This window comes from Poecilia reticulata, chromosome 3 (genome assembly GCF_904066995.2).
Source record: "Poecilia reticulata chromosome 3, P_reticulata-male-v2, whole genome shotgun sequence".
Taxonomy (NCBI): Eukaryota; Metazoa; Chordata; class Actinopteri; order Cyprinodontiformes; family Poeciliidae; genus Poecilia; species Poecilia reticulata.
Genome location: NC_088832.1, coordinates 15,991,636 through 16,019,284, shown reverse-complemented (window position 1 = coordinate 16,019,284; position 27,649 = coordinate 15,991,636). Strand labels below are relative to the sequence as shown.

The window sequence follows — 27,649 nt, the reverse complement described above, 5'->3', positions numbered from 1 at the left end:
TATACTGAATGGCCCCATAAGTCTCAATTTCAGACATTGTGATGGTAGAACCTTGTTGAACCTTACATCAACATTTCTGGTTGGTGGTCCACAGTTTTGGTAGAAATTTTCTTGGCAAATTTGTTGCTTACCATTCATGCCATTATGACCACATGTGCCCATCTCCTGCTGGTCAACAGCAATGTGAAAATGCTCAACGTCCTCAAAATCGGTGTGGAAGAAATTAGGGTCCATTTCCTTTTTTCACAATTTAAGAAATTTGTTTGTATTTAGGGCTGCACAGTGGCGCAGTTGGTAAAGCTGTTGCCTTGCAGCAAGAAGGTTCTGGGTTCAATTCCTGGCCCCAGTCTTTCTGCATGGAGTTTGCATGTTCTCCCTGTGCATGCGTGGGTTTTCTCCGGGTACTCTGGTTTCCTCCCACAGTCCAAAAACATGACTGTTGGGTTAATTGGCCTCTCCAAATTGCCCCTAGGTGTGTGTGTGTGCATGGTTGTGTGTCTCTGTGTTGCCCTACAACAGACTGGCGACCTGTCCAGGGTGTACCCTGCCTCTCACCCAAAACATTAGCTGGAGATAGGCACCAGCAACCCTCCCAACCCCATTAAGGGACAAGGGTGCAAGAAAATGGATGGATGTTTATATTTAACAACCGTTGCATCGTGCTAAGTGTTTTTTGTTGTTGTTTTTTTTAACAGGTAGGGTATTACAAAGAAAGTTACATTTAGCCCAATAAAAATAATAATATGTAGAATTTGAAGAACTTTTTTTAAAAGTATTTGATTGAAGGGATGATGAATATATAGGTCACTAAACTACAATGCAATGTAATTATCACTGACGAGGTTCAGCAGTCTTAGAAGTGACGTCAGCACATGGAGATAGGGAGTGACTGTGTTGCTGTAATGGTAATTGAAAGCGCCTCATTCTTCATGATCAGATAAAGATATTTGTTTCATTAGTCATTTTGTATGTTTTGATGTGGGACTTATGATAACTGATTTCTTGTTGTCTTTAAATGATGCATAATTTCAACTTCAACATTTGATCAAGGGCTGTATTTGCCGTTTCACATTCGTAGTCACAAGTCCATCTAAGCTAAGCATAGTTGTGCTGTTTTACAGCATTTATCTTTGATATTATGTGAATGTAGTGTGTTTGATGGCATTTTTGGTTGTTTGTGGCTGTAGTGGATTTGAAGGCTTTTGTTTTGAAGTGCCATTGTATTGTCGGTGTCTGACTTCCTGTTCAGTCGTTTCCTGGGGGTTTTTTTTTAGAGCTGCAGCAAGCATGGCTAGATGTTGTTTTGTCTTCGGCATTTAATCCTTTGTCATCCACGGGAAAGCTCAGCTGAAGCAATGCTGTAAGTGATGTTTATGTTAAGATATATGCAACTTAAGATGTGCCAGATATTATTTTGCTAAAATGCTAATGTGTCATTATTGTGACTGATGTTTGTTCATTTGACCGCTCATGGTACATTTCAGTTGACTGCAGAGCACATATTTATGTTAAATTTATGGTCTGTATGTCAGGTTTGCTCACAGAACTAAGTTTTGTATTGTTTTGTGTTCATTTTGTCTGCAGTTTTCACCGCAGCATGTAAAGAGGAAGCAAACAGTAAATGGTCAACCTTACTTCACGTCTCCCTCTCATCATTTGCTGTGGTTTAACTCGATGTTTAGTCAGAGTTGATACACTCTTGACGAGAACATTACAGTGAAAAAGCATTGACTAAAAGGTTTCAAGTGGTCGAAATGGCATCGAGCAGCAGGTCATCTTTGTCCTCCAGTACGAAGACATCTAAATCTTCAGCCAGTGTAGCTCAAGCTAGAGCCAAAGCAGAGGCTGCCAAGGTAAGAGCATCGTATGCAAGCCATGAAGCTAAACTTAAGCTGGAGAAGGCTGTCAAAGAAGCAGAAAAAGCTAAAAGGGATGCTCAAAGTCAACTGGAAACTGTAAAAATTGACACAGAGTTGGAAATGTTAAAGTTTCAAAAAGAGGCTGCTGCAGCAGCAGCTGAAGCTCAAGTCTTAGAACAGGCTGAGGCAGTTCAAGTTTTGGATGAAACGGGAATGTCTGATTCGGACAAGGTGAAAATTGAACGCACTAGCGAGTATGTTCAGTCTCAAATTGACCTTAAGAACTCAGATCAAGCTTCTCCACAGCATGCTGACGCACATGCTAAGGACATTCCAGAAGCAACACACTGTGTGAAATCTGAGAAGTCTGAAAACGTTGAAGCACATGAACCAGTGTTTTCACCCAAACCTCATCTAAAATCTTACAGCGAAAAAGACTGCCAACCTCTTTATTCTAATTATGTCCCATTGGCTGCCAGGTCTAGAGAACCAGTTAATAGAATATCGACATCTGATCCGTTAGCAGAGTTTTTGGCCAGGCGAGACCTTGTCAGTTCAGGTCTTTACCATTTCGATGATAAGCCTGAAAATTATCGAGCCTGGTATTCTTCTTTTAACAGTGCTATTAGTGAGGTTCGACTCACAGCAACTCAGGAATTGGACCTCATGACTAAATGGCTTGGAAAAGAGTCAAGTGAACAGGTTAAACGGCTACGTTCAGTTCATGTTGGAGATCCTCAAACAGCTTTGAACAAAGCATGGGAGAGACTACGTGAGTGTTATGCTGCTCCAGAGATCATTGAAAGGTCTCTGTTTCAAAGACTGGAAAGCTTCCCTACAATCTCAGCTAAGGATAATGTCAGGTTACGAGACCTTGGCGATTTACTGATGGAGATCCAAGGAGCCAAAGAGGATGGATATCTCACAGGACTTGCATACCTGGATACTTCACGTGGAATCAGCCAAATAATTGCAAAGCTTCCTTTTGCACTACAAGAGAAATGGATATCAGTGGGCTCGTGGTATAAAGAACAAAACCAGGGTCGCTTCCCTCCCTTTGACTACTTTTCTGACTTTGTGCGCTATGAAGCAAAGAAAAGAAATGACCCAAGTTTCATGAGTCAAGGAAACACAGTAACATTTGTCAAATCAGAGAGAGGAATCAGTAGGAGTTTTAACTCAAACAAACCAGTTTTGGTTTCAAAAACTGATGTCTCAACCAATGATGATTTCAGCAAGACCTGTCCGCTACACAATAAACCACATCCTCTCAAAAGGTGCAGGGTTTTCAGGAATAAATCCTACAGTGACAAAATGGCCTTTCTGAAGGAGAAAGGGATTTGTTTTAAGTGTTGCTCCTCTGTCTCACATTTTGCTCGAGATTGCAAAGTCTTCTTAAAGTGTTCTGAGTGCAACAGTGTAAATCATGATACTGTCATGCATCCTGAGCCATTCCCCAAGTCATCTAAAGCTCCTTCAGCCCAGCAAGACAATGGCGGGGAGGTTGACAGTCAAGTCAGTGAGGATATCGTTTCAAACAGTTGTACAGAAGTTTGTGGTCCAAGTGCAATGGGGCGATCTTGTTCAAAAATCTGCCTTGCAAAGGTTTATCCCAGTCATTCCAGGCACATGGCAATCAAAACTTATGTCATCTTAGATGACCAGAGTAATCGCTCTTTAGCTAGGCCAGAGTTCTTTGAACAATTTAAAGTAAAGAGCAAACCCTTCACATATCATCTTCGAACATGCTCAGGCATGATTGAATCATCTGGCAAGAAGGCAGATGGATTTCAGATTGAATCAATGGATGGGAAGGTCCAGATTGCACTCCCGTCACTCATCGAATGCTCAGAGATGCCAAATAACCGATCTGAAATTCCAACACCAAGTGCGGTCCAACATCAGCCTCATCTCCGTCACATAGCAGATCAAATTCCAGAACTGGATCCAGACGCAGAAATCCTACTTTTGCTCGGAAGGGATGTTTTAAGAGCACACAAGGTCAGAGAGCAGGTTAACGGACCACACAGCGCCCCTTTCGCTCAACGTTTGGATTTAGGTTGGGTTGTGATTGGAGAAGTTTGTCTGGGGAATGTACATAAGCCAGTGATAAGCACATACAAGACAAATGTGTTGCAATGTCATCGGCATTCAATTTTTCCACTCTGCACAAGCGTCCTTCATGTTAAAGAAAGTGACAATACTCTAAGCAGATTCTCAGACCCAGAAAGGATGCTTGGCAGCCAAGTGTTTGTCCAAACAGAGAATGACAACAAGCCTGGTCCATCTCTGGAAGATACAGTGTTCCTACAGATAATGGACAAGAATGTTTACAAAAGCAAAAGCAACAACTGGGTTGCCCCACTCCCATTCAGGGAACCACGACAACGACTACCTAATAATAAAGAACAGGCAGTCAAACGGTTTGTATCTCTGCAGCGAACTCTTCAACGGAAGCCTGAGATGCAGAACCAGTATGTGACTTTTATGGAGAAAATATTCACCAATGAACATGCAGAGTTAGCTCCACCGTTGAAAGAGGGAGAAGAATGTTGGTACCTCCCCACGTTTGGCGTGTATCATCCACAAAAACCCAACAACATCAGGGTGGTTTTTGACTCCAGTGCCCAGTATTTGGGAATCTCCCTCAATGATGTACTTCTCTCAGGGCCTGATCTGAATAATGCTCTTCTTGGCGTACTGTTACGCTTTAGGAAGGAAAAGATTGCAATAATAGCAGACATCCAACAAATGTTTTATTGTTTCCAAGTGCATGAAGACCACCGCAATTTTCTCCGTTTCTTATGGCACAAAGACAACGACGTCAACAAGGAAGTAGTGGAATATAGAATGAAGGTCCATGTTTTTGGTAACAAGCCATCTCCTGCTGTGGCTATATACGGGCTACGGAGAGCCATCAGAGAGGGAGCGCAGAAGTTTGGTGCTGATACCATCAACTTTGTAGAAAGGCATTTCTATGTGGATGACGGTTTAATGTCTGTGCCATCAGAGACTGAGGCGATTGACCTCCTGCAACGGACAAAAAACTCACTAGCTGAGTCAAACATCCGCCTACACAAGTTTGTGTCAAACAGTCAGTCAGTCACAGAAGCTTTTCCTCCAGAGGACTGTGCTCCACCGACCAAAGACCTAGACCTTGAACAAGAAGCTACACCCACTCAGCGCAGCTTGGGTCTTCTTTGGGAGATCACGACTGACATGTTCACTTTCTCAGCATCTACTACAATCAAACCGTTCACTCGTCGAGGAGTTCTCTCTACTGTTAACAGTATTTTTGATCCCATGGGGTTACTGGCACCCATCACCATCTGCGGAAGAGCTCTTCTGAGAGAACTAGCTACTGAACAGACTGAATGGGATAACCCACTACCAGAAGAAAAACGTGAAAAATGGGAATCCTGGAGGGATTCACTACAAGACCTGAAGCAGCTACATGTTCCTCGGATGTACCCTCAGACCTCACTCAGTTCAGTGGTAAAGACTGAATTGCACGTGTTCTCTGATGCATCAAATAAGGCTATTGGGGCTGTAGCTTACCTGAGAGCAGTTCAAGAAGAAGGACAAATTGAGGTGGGTTTTGTTATGGCCAAGGCTAAACTTGCCCCTCAGTCTGAGCCTACAATCCCCAGGCTTGAACTGTGTGCTGCAGTCTTGGCTGTAGAAATGTCAGATCTCATTCAAGAAGAGTTGGATGTGAAAATAGATGAAGTCAAGTTCTATACTGACAGTAAAGTTGTTCTTGGCTACATATGCAATCAGTCAAGGCGATTCTATGTCTATGTCCACAATAGAGTGATGCGGATTCACCAATCCACAAGGCCAACTCAGTGGAACTATGTGTGCACAGATGAGAATCCAGCTGACCATGCATCACGGTCTGTGCCTCCATCAAAATTAGCACAGACTTCATGGTTCACCGGACCCTCGTTTCTTTATCAATCATCTGAAGGCAAGCAATATACAGGTCAGAGGTTTGACTTGATCGAACCACAAAAGGACAGTGAAATCAGACCACAAGTTCAGACCTATTCTACTGTTACAGAAAAGGCAACCCTTTCTACAGATCGCTTCAAACGGTTTTCATCTTTTAGCTCCTTGTTGAGAGGAGTTGCATATTTGATCCACATGGTGAAATCATTGAAGCAGTCCAACCACAGGAATGAGTGTGTAGGTTGGCATAAATGCAATTTACACCGTTCTGCTGAAGAAATAGCTCAAGCCAAAAAAGTCATCCTAAAAGCAGTGCAAGCAGAAGGTTTTGCAAAAGAAAGGTCAGCTCTACTGGCTAAGGAAACTGTGTCTGTAAATAGCCCTTTGCAGAAGCTAAGACCAGTCTTAGAGGATGACCTGATTTGTGTTGGGGGCAGGCTGAAGTACTCAGAACTGACACCTGCAGAGAAGAATCCTGTAGTCCTACCTAAAAATGATCATGTGTCATTCCTTCTATCAAGACATTACCATGAACAGGTTCAACACCAAGGTCGTCATCTAACTGAAGGAGCCATAAGAGCAGGTGGCTTGTGGATATTAGGAGGCAAGTCTCTTGTAAAATCACTTATCCATAAGTGTATAACTTGTCGTAAACTACGTGGGAAGATGGAAGAACAACAGATGGCGGATTTACCACCAGAGCGACTTAAAGTATGTCCTCCTTTTACCTATGTAGGTGTGGATGTTTTCGGGCCCTGGTCTGTAACGGCAAGGCGCACTCGAGGAGGGCACTCGGAGTCAAAACGATGGGCAATGCTTTTCAGTTGCATGACTTCAAGAGCTGTCCACATTGAACTAATAGAATCATTGGACACATCTAGCAGCATTAATGCTTTGAGACGGTTTTTTGCATTGAGAGGACCAGCCAAACAGCTCAGATCTGATTGTGGCACAAACTTTATTGGGGCTTGCAAGGAGCTACAGATGGACACAAAAATGCAAAAATACCTCACTGATCAGGAATGCGTCTGGGAATTCAATCCGCCTCACGCCTCTCACATGGGGGGTTCATGGGAGCGTATGATTGGTGTGGCAAGGAGGATTTTGGATGCTATTCTGCTCCGGCAAAACATCTCTTTGACTCACGAAGTCCTGTGTACTCTAATGTCGGAAGTTACTGCCATTATCAATGCCCGTCCCTTGATGCCTGTTTCTGCAGATCCAGACAATCCTTTCATCCTGTCACCTGCAATGCTTCTTACTCAAAAGTCTGGAGTCCCTCCACCTCCTGGTAACTTTCCTGAGAAAGACTTGTTTACAAGGCAGTGGAGACAAGTACAAGCATTAGCAAATCAATTTTGGACTCGTTGGAGACGAGAGTACCTGCCGACTTTACAACAACGTTCAAAATGGACAGTACCCAAAAGAAACTTGCAAATAGGAGACTTAGTCCTTCTGAAAGACAAGCAAGCTCCTCGCAACTGCTGGCCACTGGCGAGGATCACTGCTACATTTCCAGGACAAGATGGATACGTAAGAAAGGTCGAGGTCACAACAGCAGAGGATGGCAACCCAAAAACGTACCTTAGACCTATCACAGAGGTCGTTTTGCTTCTGCCTAATGAATGATCTATGGACTAAAGTTTCATGATAAAAAGGCAGAGTGACCTCACAGAGGTCAGACGGGGAGTGTGCTGTTTTACAGCATTTATCTTTGATATTATGTGAATGTAGTGTGTTTGATGGCATTTTTGGTTGTTTGTGGCTGTAGTGGATTTGAAGGCTTTTGTTTTGAAGTGCCATTGTATTGTCGGTGTCTGACTTCCTGTTCAGTCGTTTCCTGGGGTTTTTTTTAGAGCTGCAGCAAGCATGGCTAGATGTTGTTTTGTCTTCGGCATTTAATCCTTTGTCATCCACGGGAAAGCTCAGCTGAAGCAATGCTGTAAGTGATGTTTATGTTAAGATATATGCAACTTAAGATGTGCCAGATATTATTTTGCTAAAATGCTAATGTGTCATTATTGTGACTGATGTTTGTTCATTTGACCGCTCATGGTACATTTCAGTTGACTGCAGAGCACATATTTATGTTAAATTTATGGTCTGTATGTCAGGTTTGCTCACAGAACTAAGTTTTGTATTGTTTTGTGTTCATTTTGTCTGCAGTTTTCACCGCAGCATGTAAAGAGGAAGCAAACAGTAAATGGTCAACCTTACTTCACGTCTCCCTCTCATCATTTGCTGTGGTTTAACTCGATGTTTAGTCAGAGTTGATACACTCTTGACGAGAACATTACAATAGTAATTAAAAGTTTAATTCGTCCTTTTGGAGCCACATGATGGACGTTTTTCAGGGGTGTTGCTGGTGTGTAATATGGACTCGGGTAATCTGATTGGTTAGGTTTAGGCTCCAAGACAACTTGTAAAACATTTTAGTTTGGCTTGAAAGTATTACATTTTTCAGCGCTAACTATGAATATAAATAACAAAAGAAGAAAAATATTCTTTTACTTATTCTGACTTTTGCATAAGTTCTCACGATGTGATTATAAACAATATTTAATCTGACAAATAAAAGAGACGATTGTTTCGCAAATCGTAAAAAGCCGGTATCATACATCTTGTCGTGACTTAAAATAATTGGGTTTTAAGAAAAGCGCACTTTCTGTTTGACTGAGAGTTGCTGGGATTTTTGAGAGCAGTGCAACATAAATAGATGGTACGTTTCAAGTTGTGTGGGGCACAGACAACAGCAGCTCTTTGATTCTGGGAACACCTCTGGCTTTTCATATCTTTCTCTCCCAGTTTTGATCTAAGTAACATAATCAACTGTCCCAAAATAGCTCTTCCTATACATTTTCAGGTCTGTCTGAAGCACGTATTCAAGCACCTGCCTAAATATTATTTAGAAACATTGCTATTCATGTCAGACGTGTTATAAGCTCAGCATATTTGTCTTTGTTGCCAAACCGGTTTTCAGTTCCTACAAAATTTTCCAATCAATATGCATGTAATCATCGTATCAGATCTCCTCTGTGGTTTACACAGACATTCAGGAACATTTGACAACCATTTGTTACAGATTGTACCTTTTGCATTGGCATCTCAATTTCATTATAAGGTGTGTGCACTGAAGTACAATGGAGAATGAGAGCTGCTCCTTGTAATAAGGCAGGAGGGATGAGTCATCAGCGGAAGAGTTGCTTGGAAATAGGGAAAGTGGAGACTGTGGCCTCTGGCTGAGATGAAAATCTCTTGTTCTCAGAAACAAGCACAGTCCTGTGCAACTGAGGTGCCCCACAAGGACTACTAGATCCCTTGCCGTCTCATTTGAGTTGCACTCATTTTAGAGAATTAATTATGGTTATAATACCTATTGGCTACAATTCTGATGGGTGAGTCACTCTACACATTAATGAGGACAATATTCACAAAAAATTTCATTTTCATGAAAATAATGCAAAAATATTAACACTAAGACGAAACCAGATGGATACTTAGTGTATGGAAAACTATCTGGTAGTATGCAACGTGTTCCCTGACTTGTACTGTCGATAACTTTTCTGAGTAGTAGTGTATGAATGTCTTACTTGCAGCAGATCACTGTCTGGATAATCTCAGTTAGAAGAAACCAAGGGACTTTCATACAGTCGTAATGGACTTAAAGCAGTTTTCATTTCATTATTTCCATGTTACAACTGATTTTATCTAATCTTACAGCCTCATCTCAAATCTCCACATCACCATGCAGTTTTAATCTCATCTCAATCCTCCTCAGCCAAGACCTGAACTATCACACCAACAACCTGGATGGGACCACCACCATGTCAGTAAATCTCCTAAACACTGCCTCGACTCAACCTCATGTGAGATTTTGTTCCCGTCTTCAAAGAGGGGACCAAAGCGAGTCTTTCTGCTCAAGCTCCTTTTCCCTCTCGAGTTTTTGTTTTTGTCTTAAACGAGGGGCTCCACGATTATCCGCCTCTCTCTCAAGTTCCCAAGAGGGAGTTAAGAGGGTATGCTTCCTTTTTTCTATCTCTGAAGAGATGGTCCAGGTGTCTCTCGTCTCAGTCCCATGCAGCCCCCCATCAGCTGGTTTTATGGCTATGTGCTGTAAAATGGCTGCTTTCTGTTGTTGACTTACCATGCAGGAGGCTCCACGTCTGCTTCCGGGTCTGACTCGAGGTCAAAGACGTTGTACAATTGTGCATCTGTTTGCAGCCGCTTTGACGTGTATAAAGTATGAGTGTAAACGTTGAGTCCAACAACAGCTTATTTGCATAAAAGTGACAGAGGAATAAAATTGCTCATTCTGAAAGGAGCTCAAAATAGGCAGATCTGAGCAGGAAAAATCTCATTACCTAAGAATGATTTTGTGCAAAAATATTTTAATTAACATGTATTTTTTATAGCCTATAGACCTGCCCTAATTTGTTTAAAAGGAAGCATAATAGGTCACCTTTACTCAGTTAATATATTTCATTGTTGCTCCGCTGTTGTCTTCAGTCTGCCAAACATATTGACACTGTTAGCTCATCTGAATATTCAAATGAAATCTTAAATAGAAGCTCAAGGTGTCTAAACATTAAAATTACTATTAAACGTTTTGTTAACATTAACATTTAACTTATCAAATAGTTCTTGAATGATGAAACATTGCAGCCTGTTGTTTAATACATAATTGACACAAAATATGTTCTTTGTAATAGCAGTCTCTTGTATTATTATACTATTCTTTATGTTTTCCACCCTTTCTCGATTTATCTCAGCATTTTTTTAGTATTCTAGAATTTCAGTGTTCTTTTATCGGTTCATGCTGATTTAATTCAAAGTGTCCTCTTCATATTGATCTGGGTGTTTGATAATGCTATGATGTTGAATCGATCCAATAATACTTAAACTACTCTTTTTATGTTGTAGACTCTGGCTGACAGGTTGCTTAAACTGATCATCTAACTGAAAAGCATAATGTTAGAAAGCAATTTTTCTTGGTTAAACATTCGTGCTGGGTCCAGTATGTTTGTTCAATATGTTTAAAAATAATAATTAAAAAAAACTCTTATAATGCACTATTTTTGCTGTTATTATTTCCTCCATTAATCAGACCAACAGCCTCTCTAAACCTTGTTGATCTCAGCGGATTATTCTTTCCAGACTCCATGTTGCTGTACAGCTTATCACGAAGCTAGACAAAAAGCTTGGGCTTCAATTACAGACATAAGAATTGGGCTTCAGATCAGCTGACTGTTCCTAAATGTTAATGACTTTCTTTAACATATGATAAATTATTTTATTTAAAGCTATATAATTAATTTTTAGCATGGCGTTTAGGGGATGGTGTGCAATTTATTTACTCCCCGAAATATGGTGACTACAAAAACATAAAACAAAGGTTACATTTTGGCCACATTTGACCAGAGTAGGTTCTCCTACTTTTTCATGCACATGTCCAAAGGTTCTGTAGTAATCTTTAAATGAACTTCAGCAAGATTTTTCTTCTGCAGTGGAGTTTTGTGCAGTGAACCTGTTTATTGTCTGTGGTGACTGAATTCATTTGTTACAGTTCTTTTGGAAAAATTGCTAGTTCTCTTTCAGAAGTGGTCCTTGACTCATTTTGTCCAGAGCCACAGATTTTTTATTTTCTCAGCTGTCACAAGTCCTGCCAGCAGCTAGCTTAATTTAAAATTTATGTTCTTTATTCTTTCCAGATTGTGCCACACATTGTTGCTTTGCAATCTGTAATGGTATCATTCTTAGATATCATAACAAGACAAATGTTTTGAAAACACTAATTCCCTCCGTAAAAAAAATATATATATATTCTGCCACATCAGAATATATTTGCTCAGTTAATTTCATAAATTAAATATCACAGTTACTGTTGAAGTATCATTAAAATATTTCTCTAACAAGATCTGAGTTTCAATCAAATAAAATTTTGATTCATAAAATATGTTATCTTTGGAAAAGCGGAGATGTGAAATTCAGGTTTTAATTTTTACTTTTTCATTTCCCCTTTCTGTAATTAATAAAACATCCTAAATGCAAGCAAAGCTTCTAGTTGTGGAAAACAAAGAATTTCTGCTTAAATTAGATTAAAATGCCTTGACAGATTTAACTATGACCATTTATTCATGTTGCTTTTAATACTGCGACTTTATACTGAAATGTTCCAGACTTTATTCATTTTGTCAACCTTTTCTGTTAGGATGCCGCTATACAAGATAAAGACTGTGACAGTAAAAGGAACTTGCGTCAGTTTTTCTATTCAGATATCCTCAGTTCGCCTCCTAGACGAACTTGAGAACTTTTTGTTCATTATAAGCTGTGCGAACTGAATACTAAAGCTTCTCGATTGTTTCTAACTTAATAGAAAAAAATTAAAATGAAAGAAAATGCCTCAATATTTTTTACAAGTATAATGTGGGATTTTTGAGATTATAGCTAATCGTTTTTTTGGGTCGGGGGGTTTGAGTCCTGTTTGGGCAGAATAGTTCAATGTTTAGTAGGAACGCCACATTATTGTGCAGAGCACACAGTGGTTCTTTTAGAGAAGTCACCCCATTGAGCTCATCAATGAACTGAAGCCAGCCTCTGAATACGCCTGTGTTCTGTCACGCAGAGACGTTGGCCGACTCCAAGGTCTTGTGAGTCTAAATAAAAGTGATCTGCTTCTTTTCATAAATCAGGCTGGAAGAATGCATGGCATGTGCAGCGTTTCACCAAAGAGGTAAGATGCAAGTCGTGCATGCGTCATATATATAAAAAGAGAGGAGAAAAATAAATCATGAGAAGCCGATTATTCACCCTCCAACCTTTCGACATGATGCTTCGCGATTAAGGTAATGTAATAAAGGTTTACTATGAGGATAGAGGGGCTGGTGAGTCATAGGTCAGCTGTGGGTGTAAGGTGAGAACATTGGAAAGCCTCAAGCGTTTAGGTAGATAATGAGACCTCGTGTATCTCCCAAGTGTCCCAGCATTAGGAAATATTACTTCCTCTTTCCTCTTGTAGCTACAAGCGGCTTGTATCATTCACTGTCTTGGTACAGCTGCTTTAATCATGTTCACAAAACTGGCAGCGCTGTCTCCTTATCTGGGGTCTGGGCTGTTTCCACAAGGAAACGAAAAACGAAGAAAAAAAAAAAAAAACGCTCAAGAGATCAATAAGGACGTAAGGAGCGTCACAAAGGAAGCGCTGGTAATTTCAAAAGGAGAATTCACTCCATGATGTGCTTGTGAGACAAATTACTGGAATAGGAGCAGGGCTTTACTGAAAACAGCCTGCCTCATTGTTTTATCGCAGTTATGACGCTTCACTTAGGCGCGTCACTTAGAGCCACCAGAAGAGTTTATATAAAACTCCATGCTTAGTTTTCTCACAGGTAAAATATGTGTGCCACTATTGGCGAGATGCTTTTGACTTTTCCTCCCACCACACATTGTGATGTGTCTCAATATTTACATTCTTCTGTGGCATCATAACGAAGCGCACTTACCAAAAAGAGATTGTATGTGAAGCAGAGCCCTTGCTTTGTTATTCGAAGGGAAACAGGTCTTGATTCTTGAAACATCTCAAGTACTGTCACATGGCCACAGTGGAATCTGAAGCATTTTCAGGCTATTAATTTAGAGAACACAGTGATCTTACTTCTAAGATTACATCATGTTGTGCTTGTGCCTGAGAGGACACTGCAGAGGAGCGGAACAAGTTTCGAATGCACATGACAAAATACAAACATATACACCTTTATATCTTTAAATCTTTAAATACTCCTATTCTGCAGTCATTCAGTGCAAAGATGTTTGTCATCAACCACGCATTGTTGTTATGTCCTTGATTGTACACCTGACCTCTTTCCTGCCTCCTGACATCACCATTGCCAGCCTCTCAGATATTGGATCTGTTTTGCCCTCACTGTTGCTGAACTGGATGGTTTACCCAACCACTGTGTTTTGGATTATATACCAAACCATCATCTCCTTGCAACGGTGAGATTTAATTGCTGAATATCTTTGTGTAAATTCACCCAATCTCTCGTAGCTTCTGTTATCCCTTGTTTCTGCTTTATAGTGTTATCCCATCTATACAGTCCTGTGGGTAAAACAGGTGAAGGGACAACACCTGTTCCTCAGGTTAGTAAGGGTCTGAGTCTTTCACAACAATCTTGTTGGAAACCAGTTCTGCCTGGTAACCATACATTACAGTGTGGTGCTGTTAAAGCAGTCCATCACAGTAATTAGAAATATTTATTTCAGCAACTCAATTGTTAATGAGATCAAAATGGATGCGTTCAAGTCTTTATTTCTCGCCATTTACTGCTCACAGCTAATAAACATACATAAAACATACATAAATGAATAAAACCAGTTTTAAAACAGAAATGTGGATTTTGTAAAAACGTGTGTTAAATACTTGACTAAAAGTTATTCTTAATATGTACTTTGAAACAAACCTTTCTTTGCCTTGTTGGAATGAATCTTATTATTTGTTGAACATGGCTCTGAACCTAGTTTGTCATCGTCCTTGTTTTTAAACCTGTGAAGGATCGACAGCAGAAAGCTGAATCCAATTTTTTACTGCACTTTGCAGTTAAATGGAGCACAAAGGTATCCTATTTCCAAGGATTTCCTACTTTGTTTTTTCCAATTGTTCAGTGACCAATTCATCTCTCTTTTATTCTCAGATTTGCTGTGTTGTGAATCATTCTGTTCTCAGAAGAAGGAGCATCCGCCTTGAAGTGCTGCTGGGTTTTGCGTCCATGAGTGATGCTTCAGCAAGCGACGGTGAGTGGAATCAGGTCCAAGTGCCGAAGCTCACATATTCAGGTATGATTCAGACTCTGAGGGTTTATTGCCAGGAACACAGAGGCAGCGGAGGTGAAATGAGGTGCAGGCATGAAATTTGAGGTAGTGAAAGAGTATTGTTGAACTAGAAATGTTAATCAAACTCTTGTGGCCTCCCCAAACTCTTTCTCACCACTGTGTTTCTGACTAAATAGTCATGTCCTGTGCCCTGAGGAAGGAGATAAATTCTCTTATAAAAGCCAGTTAAATATCTCTCAAATAATAGCATCAGAAAAATAACATGGGGCCCACTGCTAATAAAGGTCCCAAAACACGTTCAGGTGGGTTAAATTACCAGCGGTGTAGGAATAATAAATCAGGTGAATACAACAAAATCACTTCATATTCATCACATCCCTGTGTTTCATCTTTTTTTTTTTCAAACAAAATAGCTTTTCACTACAATAATGAATGAATTGGAGCCCTTAAAGTCTTGAGGAGAATCCTTAAACTCTATTGATATTTGAGGTCGGTAGTGGTTAAATAGTTTGTAATAAACGTCAGCCTGGGGTGTTTTGGTTATCATTCTGGTCTCTGCCGTGGAAAGGATTAGTCCAGCTTTTAATACTACTATAAAAATGATTCTCAACAGCTTTGCTTACAGTACTTCAGTTTGTTTTGTTAGGCTCGTATTATTTTGTCATTTAAAAAATATGCATATTCTGACTTGAAATGTGGCCTGGTTCCTCTCTGCTTGGAGGGTTTATAGCTGCTACTCCAGCTTTCTCCCACAGTCTGTAAACATCCATGTTACGTTACATGGTCTGAAATTTCCCTTAGGTGTGAGTGTGTATGTGCATGGTTGTTTGTCTTGTGTGCTGTGAACAAAGTTTGGTTTACTCAGGACAACAACCACCACAGAAAAATACAGAAAAACATCCATTGTCTTTTGCTTTTCTAGGAACCCCCCTAATATTTATCTATTTTTATTTGACTTCTATTTAGCCAGGCAAGGGAGACTTGTCAAAGGCAGATAGCATATCATAAAACTCCAGCTGACAAAATTGCACAAGAAAAATTACAATGACAGTAAAAAAAAACTGTTGAATTTCAAGTGGATTTCTATAAATAATTAAAAAAAAAAGAATCCAGCTTTCTGTGATCTTATAAATCAAATGGATTAATAAAGTCTCCTTTTAACATAATTTGTTTTTAATTCGACAGATAAATGCGAAAATGTAAACTAAGACCTCCATTTCATTATGGTGTCACTTTCTTGACCTACTGGCAGTAAGTTTTCAAAAATGTCCGCCTCTCAAATTTAGCTCTGGGAGTTACAATGCTACTCATCTTGTCATCTTTGGAGCCACTCGGTCTGAACGCAGTGCTACCATTTATTTATGTCTCTCCTCACTCTATCGCTTAACTCTGTCCTCTTAAGATCATTTTTCAGCCTTTAAAACAATTATAGATCATGAGGTGTAGCTGCGAACGAACACGTCATCTAAACTAAATATTCTGTTACCTTTTAAGAATATCAGATTTATTGTGAATGCACAGAGTACTATAAAGACAAGCACTTTCACAACATAAGTATTAAATTAACAGCAATTGTTCTTCGGCTGATTCAGATTTAACATGGAGTATACTGTGTGCACAATTATTACGCAAGCTGTAGTTTTGAGGATTAATTTTATTGTTGAACAACTACAGCGTTCTTGGTTAATCCAAAATGTTAATAGCCTCTCAAACCTGAATATTTAAGAAAGTAAAAGTGAGATTTTGGCTTTCTCAGGACAATATCTTTGTGTGCACGATTATTGGGCAAATATTAGTGTGCAGAATTATTACACAATTAAATTAAAACAGAAAATTTTTCCGTCTCACTTGTTTATTGTCATCCATTAAAATGAGAATAATGAACATGTAACTCAAAATTAACAAGTAAATAAATCAGTGACAAATATCGCCACCCTTCTTTTCAATAGCTTTTATAATCCTTCCTGTTTCTTGATCTGTTGACGACCAACTTTTTGTGTAGCAGCAACCACAGCCTCCCAGACAGAGATCAGAGATATGTACTGTTTTCCTTCACCCGTTTAAGAGAGACCCACCAGTTCTCAATGGGGTTCAGGTCTTGTGAGGAAAAGACCCACTTCGGTATTCTTTCATCTTTAAGCCGTCTACAGGTTAGCCACATAGCGGAGAAGACCAAAATCATGATCTTCTTGAAAGATGCAGACTTTTTCCTGAACCACTGCTTGAAGAAAGTGTCTTCTTAAAACTGGCAGTAGGTTTGAGAGTTGATTTTGAGTCTGTCTTCAACTCAAAATCAACTCTCAAATGTGCTGGTTGGAAAAGGTCCAAATAGCACATCTTTAATAATATCAGCCCATACTAGTACCCCGCCTTCACCTAGCTGACGTCGGATGTAAAGTGGAGCTCTGTGCCCATTACTGATCCAGCCACAGGTCCATCCATCCATGTGTGCCGTCAAGAGTCAAAACAACTCAGTTTGCAAACATTAAAGCTTTTTTGAACACATCTTTATCAAAGTTACAAGTACCTGTGAAGGAAATTGTGTAGATTTGTATCCAGTGACTAACTGGAGCAAAAGCAGAGTTTATATTTCACTTTAATTATATTGCTTGAAGATTATATCTTTGTTTGCTGCAAAAAGAAATTGCCTTTCAGAAATTAACTAAAGAGGGAGAAACAATAATAATAATAATAATAATAATAATAATAATAATAATATTGCTACTTACAACATGTGGGTATTCCTTGATCATTAATTATTAGCATTTATTCCATGTCATCTCTAAAACAAATCAGTTTGCATATAACTTGTCAATATTTCACTGCTTAAAAAGCCATAAATCCGACTTGAGGAATGCTTAAGTCCTTCCAAATCTGATTTAATATCTTAATTCCACATATCTTCTTGCCATGCAAAGAAATTCACCAAAAATCGCAGATGAAATCAATTTAACCCGACGAAAATGTGTGAATAACACAGGGAAACCAAGCAAAGGGGTTGTATGTTGCATCACGTTTTAGCAAAACTTGGTGTAAAAAAATCACCATTACAGACCTCAGGTTTCGTGACGTAAATAAATATTCAGATGTGCCGGCGTTTTTAGAATGACGTAAATATGGATATTTATGTTTGGTACATCAAATCCTCCACCACTGAAATAAGTTTTACATTCTGAGCCAGAGCCACAGTATAAATTTTCTTTAATTAATCCATTCCTAATTATCGGCGCGCATCTGCAGTCATGGAAGACATTTGTTTTTGTGGTAATAAAAAGTCAGCCTGTTTATGTGCCCTCCTACCATTCTAGACTATGACTCATTTCTAAGCCTCACTGCAGAGAGTTATATGTGATGTGAATACTTATCAAGGCAACAATTCTAAACTTGTTTCCACACTTCAGCCTCATTGTAAATCAGCAGGAGGACATCATGTTTTCTTTTAACATGCACAGTATATTAATAGCTGTTAACGTGCTTTGTTTAATTCTGTGGAGACACGGAAGAAGTGTGACATAAATGCAGAAAGAAAACGTCTTTATACAAAAATACGGATCACCTCCAAAATAACAACAAAACATTTGTTCTAAAATTGTGCATTCAAAAGCATTTATTTATATATTTTAAAAAAAGGTGTTCCCTGTGCTGCTTGTGTGCTAAAAAGAGAGTTTTATATTGTGAAGTCTGAAAGTTGTTCCGCTATTGAGTGTGTTTTGAGATGGGAGGGGGGAATGTTAGCTGACCAACTGAAATAACTTATTGACGTCACAACTTTATTTTTAGAAGGTAATATATGGGTGTGGAAGTGCCTTTTCATGTTAGAATCACAACACAAACACATAACATACACACTGCGATGCTCTCGTGTGCACATGACGCAGACAATGTGTGCGTGTGTGTCTATGCCAGAGATGGCCATGTTCCTGCCTGCTGATGAACAGGACATGTGTGCACACGTGTGACGGTCTGCACCAGCTAAAGGGGGACTGCGCTGATTATGTATGTGTGAATTTTACAGAGTCAAAAGGACGTGGAGAAACTTCAGCTGCATTAGACCTGAAAGGTTTTGGAGTTTATTTTCTGGCTCTCAGCAGTAGGATCCTCACGATGGTGAAAGCTTTAACTGGGATTATCCTGTTGACTCCTGGCTTGTCACTGTCGCCCAGAACAACCACATGATCAACATGGACACAATCCTGACAAGTTAAAGTCATTAACATCACATACAGTTGAAACCAGAGACTTACATATTCTTTACCAAAGACACAATATGTATATTTTTTTTCATTGTCATACCTTCAGTCACATTAAACATTTCGTGATTTACATAAATTAGGCTTAATTTTTTTTTTTTTTGCTTTATTGGTTTGTACATTTCAGAGGTTGACTCACAACATTTCACTTAACCTGAGACACACCTCACCTTTGGATATATTTTATAGCAGGTGTGACGAAACCACATTCAAACCGATACATGAATGTATTAACATGGCAATGCCCAGCCATCTGACCGTTCAGAAAGCATAAAGTTTCAGTGTCCCAGTAAGGCATGTGCTTTTGCAAAATGTGCGTACGAACCGCAAAGCAAAAGCAAAATAAAAATCTTGTCAAGATGCTGGCTGAAGAGACGGTCATGTTTTAAATTAAAATGGCTGAAAACCCAGTGAGTGAAGAAAATGACATAAAGTAATTTAAAAATTCAGGATTCTCTTTGCAAATTCACTCAAGGAAAAAACAGCAAAATCCCAACTGTGTCAGCATCACGTTTGGCACCAGCACTACACATTTCTTCATAAGAAAAGGACTTTATCTTCAAGTTAGAGCTTGGGCACAAATATGTCACCAAACCAAAGTAATCCAAACGACCTAAAACTGTTATTGTCAGACTGGAAAAAAAGGTTAAGTATCATTTTGTACTCTCTATGTAAATATAAATGAAAGGAGAGTTAAGAAATTTTGTTCAGTTAAATATGCTGTTTCAACTGTATGTGTGTTAGATGCATTTGCTTAAGAAAAGTGTATTATGGTACAAGATACAGGAAATAGCAAATAAGTAGTACATACCTAAAGAGTTATCGTTTACAATCTTTAATCATGTTTAATTATTTGCAATAAACAAAGTCTGTAGCAATAATGCTGTCCCTCAAAGAGAAGGTACGCAGCATAGCATTTAAATATGAGACCATATTTGGTTTTCTTTTTACCTTGAATATAGGACCTTAAATCATGTTAAGACACGTGATGCTGTATCACTAAACCAGTTTTATCATGAGCTAATCAAAGATGACCCTCATTTGTTTTGGACATATCAAAATACTCGTCAGATACTATATGTGTTACACGTATGTACAAATGCAGCGAAATTCACGTTACTCAAATATCACAGCAATAAAGTGAAAGTAATATTAATAGCTGATAATAATATTAGCAAAGAAATTAGTTGTCTGGCAAGAAAACCCAAATTTTCTAAAATTAAAAAAAAAAATCCAACTGGCTGCAAATTAAAACATGACTGGTTGGTCAAATTTTCCATCTTAATTGGGGTGCTGATTTATAAAAGACTGTATGATGATGATACTTTCTGCCAAAAGAAATGTGATTGTATTTTTTTTTCTGACAACTGCTGTGATTATCATACGCTGCTACATTATACAGAAGGCTACCACTGAGGACCACCTCTAAATAAAATGATGGCTAATTCACCACGGATAAAGACAAACTAAATCTAACTTTAGTTAGCCATAAGTCGAACAGCAGCTCCAAAACCGTCTGTCGTTTGATCGTTTTCACTCAGCTCAAGCTTCTGCAAATGTAGTTAAATTCAAAACTATGTAACGGGAATATTTTTATTCTTTGTCTTTAGCCCCAAAGTTTTCTCTCTGGATCTCGTTTGGACTATGCTTGCATAAGAGAAAGATGTAAAAAGCTTATACTACTAAATTCAGCCCATCATAGCAGCATGCTCCTAACCCACAGAAAAGCTGCCTCGAGTGTCTAGGGGGGTTCAAAGGGCGCGGAGCCAGGAAGCACCAACTGGCAAAGACAGAGCGGAGGTCAGGTTGGGTCATCATGTGAGGGAAAGAAGGGCAGATAGGGGGAACAGAGGACATGGCTGGCAAGTTAATGAAATGTGCATTTACTTTTATTGTAATGACTAGGGACGTGTTTTCACATAAGAAAAGCCTGATAGAACCACAAAAATGTAGTCAACCTTATCAAATGATGTCCCCTTCTTTTTTAAGTTTGGGTTTCAAGTAAACATTTTCACCAATATCATCCTCAGAACTGAATATACAAGCAAATTTACATAAATGTTTATATAAATATTGCAATATAAGTACAAATATGTCATTCTAACTGATTCCATTCAAATATCATTCATTCATACTTAAAAATCTAAATCAGAATTAAACAGTGAATAATTCAAACCTGTAAAACTCTAAATGGTTTATGCAGCAACATATTCAGTATTCAGCAGCTAAGCTCCAATGAATGACTCGCACAAACTGACCCTGAACTTGCTTTGGCGGTTCTGTAAGGCCTGGCTGACATCAGAAGCGTAACGGGGAATTTGGCAAACATTGCAAGTGATGCTTTTTGACTTTGCCATACACCGCTGCTCGTCGACTATCTGGAAAATGAGCAGTCCAATCCGTGTCGGGGGGTGTGTGGCAACCTGACAATTCTTGATAGATGGAGCAGTTCTGCCACATGTCATGGTATGTTGCAGTTGAAGAGCAAATTGATCTGTGCTGACACTTTTTGTGTTTGCAAATGCCTTACTCTAATGATTCGTGAATGTGTTCGTGCAGCTTGAATCACGCGGCTAAAATTCTCAATGCCTGTTTTACAAAACCTTTACAGAATCAAACAGCAAATAATACCCTTTTTAGCACTTGTCTTCCATTTGAAGACGACAACTGAAAAGTGTTGTCCTGAAAACAACACTTTTCAGGATGTCAGTGACATTTGTAAAGACATAGTTGCAAATATTACTAATGATATTTGCAACTGTCATCATTGAGTTGCCATTTTAGTGTTAGTGAAGATTGTTTAGTGCTAAAAACATTCGCTGCATACAGGGGCGACAAGGTGGAAAACTATTGAGGCAGTCTAATCTAAGCCTAGGTCCTTCAAGGTTTGCAGAAGTATGTTGCAGAGCGGAAAGGGCAATCTCTACTGCCATTGTCTGCTGGGGAAGCAGCATGAGGCAGCAAGAAATCAAAAAATTACGGACAATCCTGAGAATTTTCATAGACATTTTTAGATTTGCTGTAATGCAAACCCCTACAGGAGATCCCACACCAATCAGCATCAACAAGTACTAAAGAAAACTGAGTTACAACTACGTTTTCATTTTTGGAACCAATTGTGTATTTTTTATTATTATTAAATTGAAATAGAAAAGAAATCTCCACAGTCTCCATTATAGAACATTAAGGCTTTGATGCTTTGTCTATACACAGCTGTTATTGCATCTTGTTTTATCACCACATTACTGCTTCTTTAAAAAATGTATTATAATTGTGAAGGATCCCATGAGTAACACAAAAGAATTCAAATCAAACCAATCAAACTTCAACCAATTGCTGGAAATTTCGTTTACAGTTATATGAAAAATTAACTATTTGTTTTTGTCCTGTCCAGGAGGGATTGTTAAATTAAAACACCACATACAATAGATATAAATGTAGGTAGGTATGTTGCAAATTAACAACCTTAGGTATGATTGGACATAATAGTAAAGACGCTGAACTCTTTGGGATTTGAGACCGAGTTTTAGCTTAGGATTTTGTGCATCCATCCCCACAGTATCTCAAAAACAGCTTGATAGTCTAGACTCACAACTGAATGCTGTTCACAGTCTGAATACAGATAATGTCCATGTTTGTTCCAGAATGTCCATTCATTGTCTATACCTGCTGCTCCGTGTTGTGAGGGTCCGGTGCCTCTCTCTAGCATTCATTGGTTGAGAGGCGGGGTAAAACCTGGACATGTTGCTAGCCCATCTCAGGGCAACACAGAGACTGGTTCAGAATAATAAGCTGAAAATTAGTACGTCCAGTTCAGATTTCATCTATAAAAAGGCTTCATTAACCTGTTCAATCAACTTTGACACGTTTTCAACTACATTTGTCTACCAGTAATGTCTTGGTTTTACATTTTCATGGTCTTTGTTTTGCAAGACAGCTTAGCTGCACAGTTGACAGCCTCTTAAATTTGCTTTGAGCTTTCACAAAACATTTTACAATCTTTAGCAGCAATGCGCGCCGAAATGAGGCAATTTATTGAAAAAAGTGGAGACATTTTTCACTTATCACTGAGTAAGTGTGACTCAAAAACTATGAAAAGCTGCACAAATAAAAGCATTTTTGTTTACATGGAATTAAATGTGGTTGTAGTAAAAAAAAGACTGTAAATTAATTAAACTAATGTGTAAAATATCGGAATAAAGCTTGTCTCAGAGTTTTATTAGCTACATTATTATTATTATTATTTTATTTTATTTTTTCCATATAGAAGAAACTTGTGTGCCACCAGCGGTACACGTACCAATGCATACGTGTACCGCTTATGCATTGCATAAGCAATGCATAAGTAATGCTCTATGCATTGCTTATTTACAGTCAAAGTTTCTTCTGTTCTTATTCAAATTAATTTGTCAAATGGATACTATCTCCATCATCTTGTTTGAAAAAAATTATTCTGAGCATAACAAAGTGATTATTGGTAGAATAAAGTTTTGTTTTTGTTTTTTTTAAAAAAGGACTTAGGTTCATGGAGGGTGACATGAAAATAGTCAAATGATGCAGCTTCTAACTAATCAAAAAGCAGCTGAGTAAAAAAAAAATTTAGCCACAATTTTAATGATGGCCATATATTGGGGAATACATTCTAAACACCATGGCAGCTATATATAGAAAATGTGTTAATGACATCACACACATATTCAAACTCGTTGTGCATTTTAATTGTCTCACCGTTTGAAGTAACTCAAAGTGAATATGTGATTTGTCAATTGATTCTTTTGCTCCCAGGCTATGAATAAAATGCTTTAATTATTTATGTGCTGACGTCAGATGTTCGCTTGAATGTTGTATGTGGTGCAGACCTCTTTCTCCGGGCAAGCTACTTCCCCCGCCCTGCTCTCCACCCAGCACCCCCACCACCACCTCCACAACCGTCACTCCCGCAGCAGACACCCTCCCACCCCAGCTGATAAACGTACCTGCCAAGAAGACTCGAACAAGTTGTGTGCAGCTAACACACAGATACAGTATGCAAAAACTATTCCTGCAGCTCTGCATCTGCCACTCCTCCCTACTGGATCTCCTGCAGTTGCATCCACCAGAGGGACATTCATGCCAAGCTGCCCAAGCAACGGTACTCCACAGAGAAACATATTTTATATGTATTCTATATATACAGGTGGTAAAGTTGCACATAGGGTGACCATGAATTTATGTGAAATTTACACTTCATTATAATCTTTTCAAAGAAATCTAAGCAAATATTTTCTTTGCATATGAGGATCTAGTTAAGATTTTAATATTTTGCAACAAAAAGAAAGCTGTTTATCTACTGATCTTTTTTGTTGACTGATAATAAAAGCTTGAGAAAAAATAATTTCCTTGCTAATAGTTTGTCAAAGGAGACATCTGTCACATCAAAACAACTTCCAGTTCAGACATGTCAAAGCGTGAACCACTTTGAAAGTCACTTTCACATTTGCATTGGAGAAATATTTACACAGTCGCTCCTCCTTGTTTACGACAATTGCTGCACGTCACCATTTGTTACAAATGTTCATTTTCAAATTATTTCCCATGTGAAATATGTACTGCTAAATACATAATTATCTTCTTGCTGCCAAGAGATGTATACGACATGCTTTTATTGTTATAAATAATAACCACAAAATCCAATTCTCTGTTCTGACACTGAACTTTAATTATTTTCTTACCTTTATTCTCTTAGGAGATGGTGGTGAGATAAACTTAGATCTAGCTTTTTCTTTTTTTTTTTTTTTTAAGTTTGTACTCATTGTAGAAAGTCGGGTAGGTACCTATTTCATTTGTGGTCATTTTCTGAGCTGAGAAAGCATAAACACACCTGTATTTGGCAAATGTGTGTGTGTTTCCCATTTTGAAGAGTAACAATGAAGAATAGGCTTTTTTTCTGAAATTATGATAAAGCAGTAAAAGAGTTTGCAATTTAGACTTGAGTCAAAGTTAGGTCACAAAGATAAGACTTCACCGTTGACACGGACCCGTACTACAAAAACGTAAACCTCGTCTTGTGAAGAGTCATTATCTCATGTAACCAGAGGTAAAATGAAACCTGTAGTTGTAGCTCATTTGAGCAAATGATTAAAGTTTTCCTCTCTTTGCTGCTGCAGTGTAAACAAATTATTTGTTTTGATGAGAACAGCGATAGTTCTCAACAGCATAATCCGGTATGAAAAGCAGCTTTCAAGGTATACTATGTTTTTATTAGTACTGGTAGAGTTGCTACCTTTGAGCAAACTCCTCACAAAGAAGGACTGTCCTTTTAGATTCATCCCTTCTCCAGCACACCTGAATCAAACGAATGGCTCGTTAAATGCTGAGCTGAGTGACTGCTAACGAGGGAATTCAGCAATTTGATGCAGGGATGCATCTAAAAACTAGCAAGTCGCTTGACAACTTGAGCACCACAGCTTTACAACAAGGAAGCAACTAGCATCCACTTTGACACATAGCAGCATATTCTCCGCTCAATGATGTGTTTAATTTATTAACCTATAAAGTTTGGGGTCATTAATGGCCCATGAAAATCTGTTTGTGTTTGTTGTCGCAAACGTGATCCCACCGTTGTCTATTAACCTGAACCCTTCACAACAAAACAATTTTTACTCACCCAAAGCATCTTCTTCCGCTGTTAAGCCAGCGTCATCGTAAAGGCACTTTGGGCTCTTCCAAATGCAACCACAAATCATAATAAACATCAAATTAACATTGCATAAGGAAGAATTAGTTAAGAAAAACCTGTGAGCAAACAACAGTTATGTTCGACGTCTTCTCAACAACAAAGCACCTTTTTATAATGAGGCTAGAGGGTGAATTGTTCCTTTAAATGAGGCCAAGGATTTTCATTTACTTCACAATGAGCCTCAACTAAATGAGATATCTGTGCTTCCTAATGACAGCACTGTGTGCCAGTTTCCTTGACTTTGAATAAGTAACAACACTTTCTGTCTTGCTACACAGCAGTGTGCAAAAGTCTTGAGTCACTCATCGAGACAAGCTGTCTTTATTTCCTTCTTTAGTCCATTTTTGGACGTTTTTTCAAAGACGCATTGTAGACTATGCTTTGGTACATTTAGATGAGAAACAAGGAAAAAATAAATAAATAAATAATGAAAAAAACTATCAAGAAAAAATAAAACCTTATTTTATCTACATATATGATTGCTTTGAAGATTCCAAAAACTGTCTGCTTAGCAGCAAAACATAAAGATCTTATAGTTGGTTTAAAACTTTTGCACAGCACTGTCTTGCATCCACGTCCTGTGCACACAAAATTGTATGAACATATCCTGAAGACACACATTTTCAGCAAACTTACGATATATATACACCCTAAAACTGCAAATGACCAAAGTTTTAATTTGTTGCAATTCAAGGAGTAACAAGAATTCAAACTCTTTATTTTGGAAATAAAAATGCATGCTGATTTACATCAAAGGATTAAGATTAATAATTGATAACTATTGGCAGTTTGTGTTTAAGCAAACAAAAATGTTATTGTTGGTGCCACTTTAACAGACTGTGGTGGACTTTTGATCATTATGTGTAATTTAATGGTGAAAAACAACATAAAATATTACAGCGCATCGACGTTTTGTTCACTAGCTTTTTAAAAATGTTTTCATTCACTTAGTTTGCATCCAAAATCTGTAACGTTTACCTCTGTCAGGAGTAAGACATAATTCAAAAGGATATGTTTTATTACTGAAAAATGAACCCTTGAGGGTTTAGGAATGATGACAGTAAAAGTTCCCCATGTGTTGTTAATCGCTTCATTATCAGTCGGTGCTGTTCGGGTGAAAGCTGCTGGGAAATGCCCCCGGGGGAAAGGTAATCGATAGAGGTTTATGGGGTACATTTTGTCTGAGCGGTTCGACTAAATTATTTTAAGCGTTGTTCTGCTGGTGATGGGTGAATCATCCCTGCGCAGATCCATCACCAGCAGTATATTCTGCATTAATGAGCTCCTCATCAACATAAATGTTCACCGCTGATGCATCCGCTCTCTTAACCCGAGCGTAGCCAGGGATGGAAGATGTTAAAAAGATGCTGGTTTGTTGTCTGGCTAATAGCGCGGAGCAAAGGTGTGACTCATTGTGCTTGCACCACTAAACTGTTTGTTGTCTGAACACAGTCAGAGCAAAACCATATCATGTTGACATTGTCAGAATATCTAAAAAAAAAAAAATGTTAAAATCTGTTTTTCACTCGTTTGTTGATGATGGTCCCTCTTCTGTTTGTTTTTGTTTTATTTAACGCCCCCGCTCTCCAACTGCAGTTTTAAAAAAGGAAAGAACGCTGGCCCCATAATTAGAACTAAAAGCATTTCATGCTCGCAGAGCACCCACGACAAAGTGTGCAGAGGGAGACAAAGACAGACAGGCAGAGCTGGGACTGGCGTATGCCATGGATGTGAAGAGATCCTCCTGAGGAGGTGGAGGGATGGAAGGAGGCAGAGGCACATTGAAGCAGATGCAGAGAAATGTGAGAGGGTGTCAGTGAGACTGGTGATGACGCGCTCATGGCTGCGGAGAGCTGGCGAGGCCGCGGCCCTGGCTCTGACTCACCTCATCCCCACGGGGCCTCCTGGTTGACGTCACTCAGTGTGCGCTGTGGCATTTCTCTGCTTCAACTTCTTTGTGTGCAGCAGCCACACTTGAGCCTTTTCTCATATCAGAGACTCTGAAAATCTATCTATCTATCTATCTATCTATCTATCTATCTATC

At 38.8% G+C, this 27,649-nt stretch overlaps 1 protein-coding gene and 2 long non-coding RNA genes across 3 annotated transcripts in view; all 3 read left to right on the top strand.

Moving 5' to 3' along the window:
• LOC103462393 (ferritin, heavy subunit) overlaps positions 1–27,649 on the top strand; it is a 201,145-nt gene that overhangs the window by 12,198 nt on the left and 161,298 nt on the right. The gene's annotated exons all lie outside the window — the stretch shown is intronic.
• LOC108166819 (uncharacterized) lies at positions 1,109–1,634 on the top strand. The gene is made up of 2 exons (XR_014086893.1): positions 1,109–1,360; positions 1,585–1,634. It is a non-coding gene; the product is annotated as an uncharacterized LOC108166819 (long non-coding RNA).
• LOC145551093 (uncharacterized) lies at positions 7,447–8,026 on the top strand. The gene is made up of 2 exons (XR_014086892.1): positions 7,447–7,752; positions 7,977–8,026. It is a non-coding gene; the product is annotated as an uncharacterized LOC145551093 (long non-coding RNA).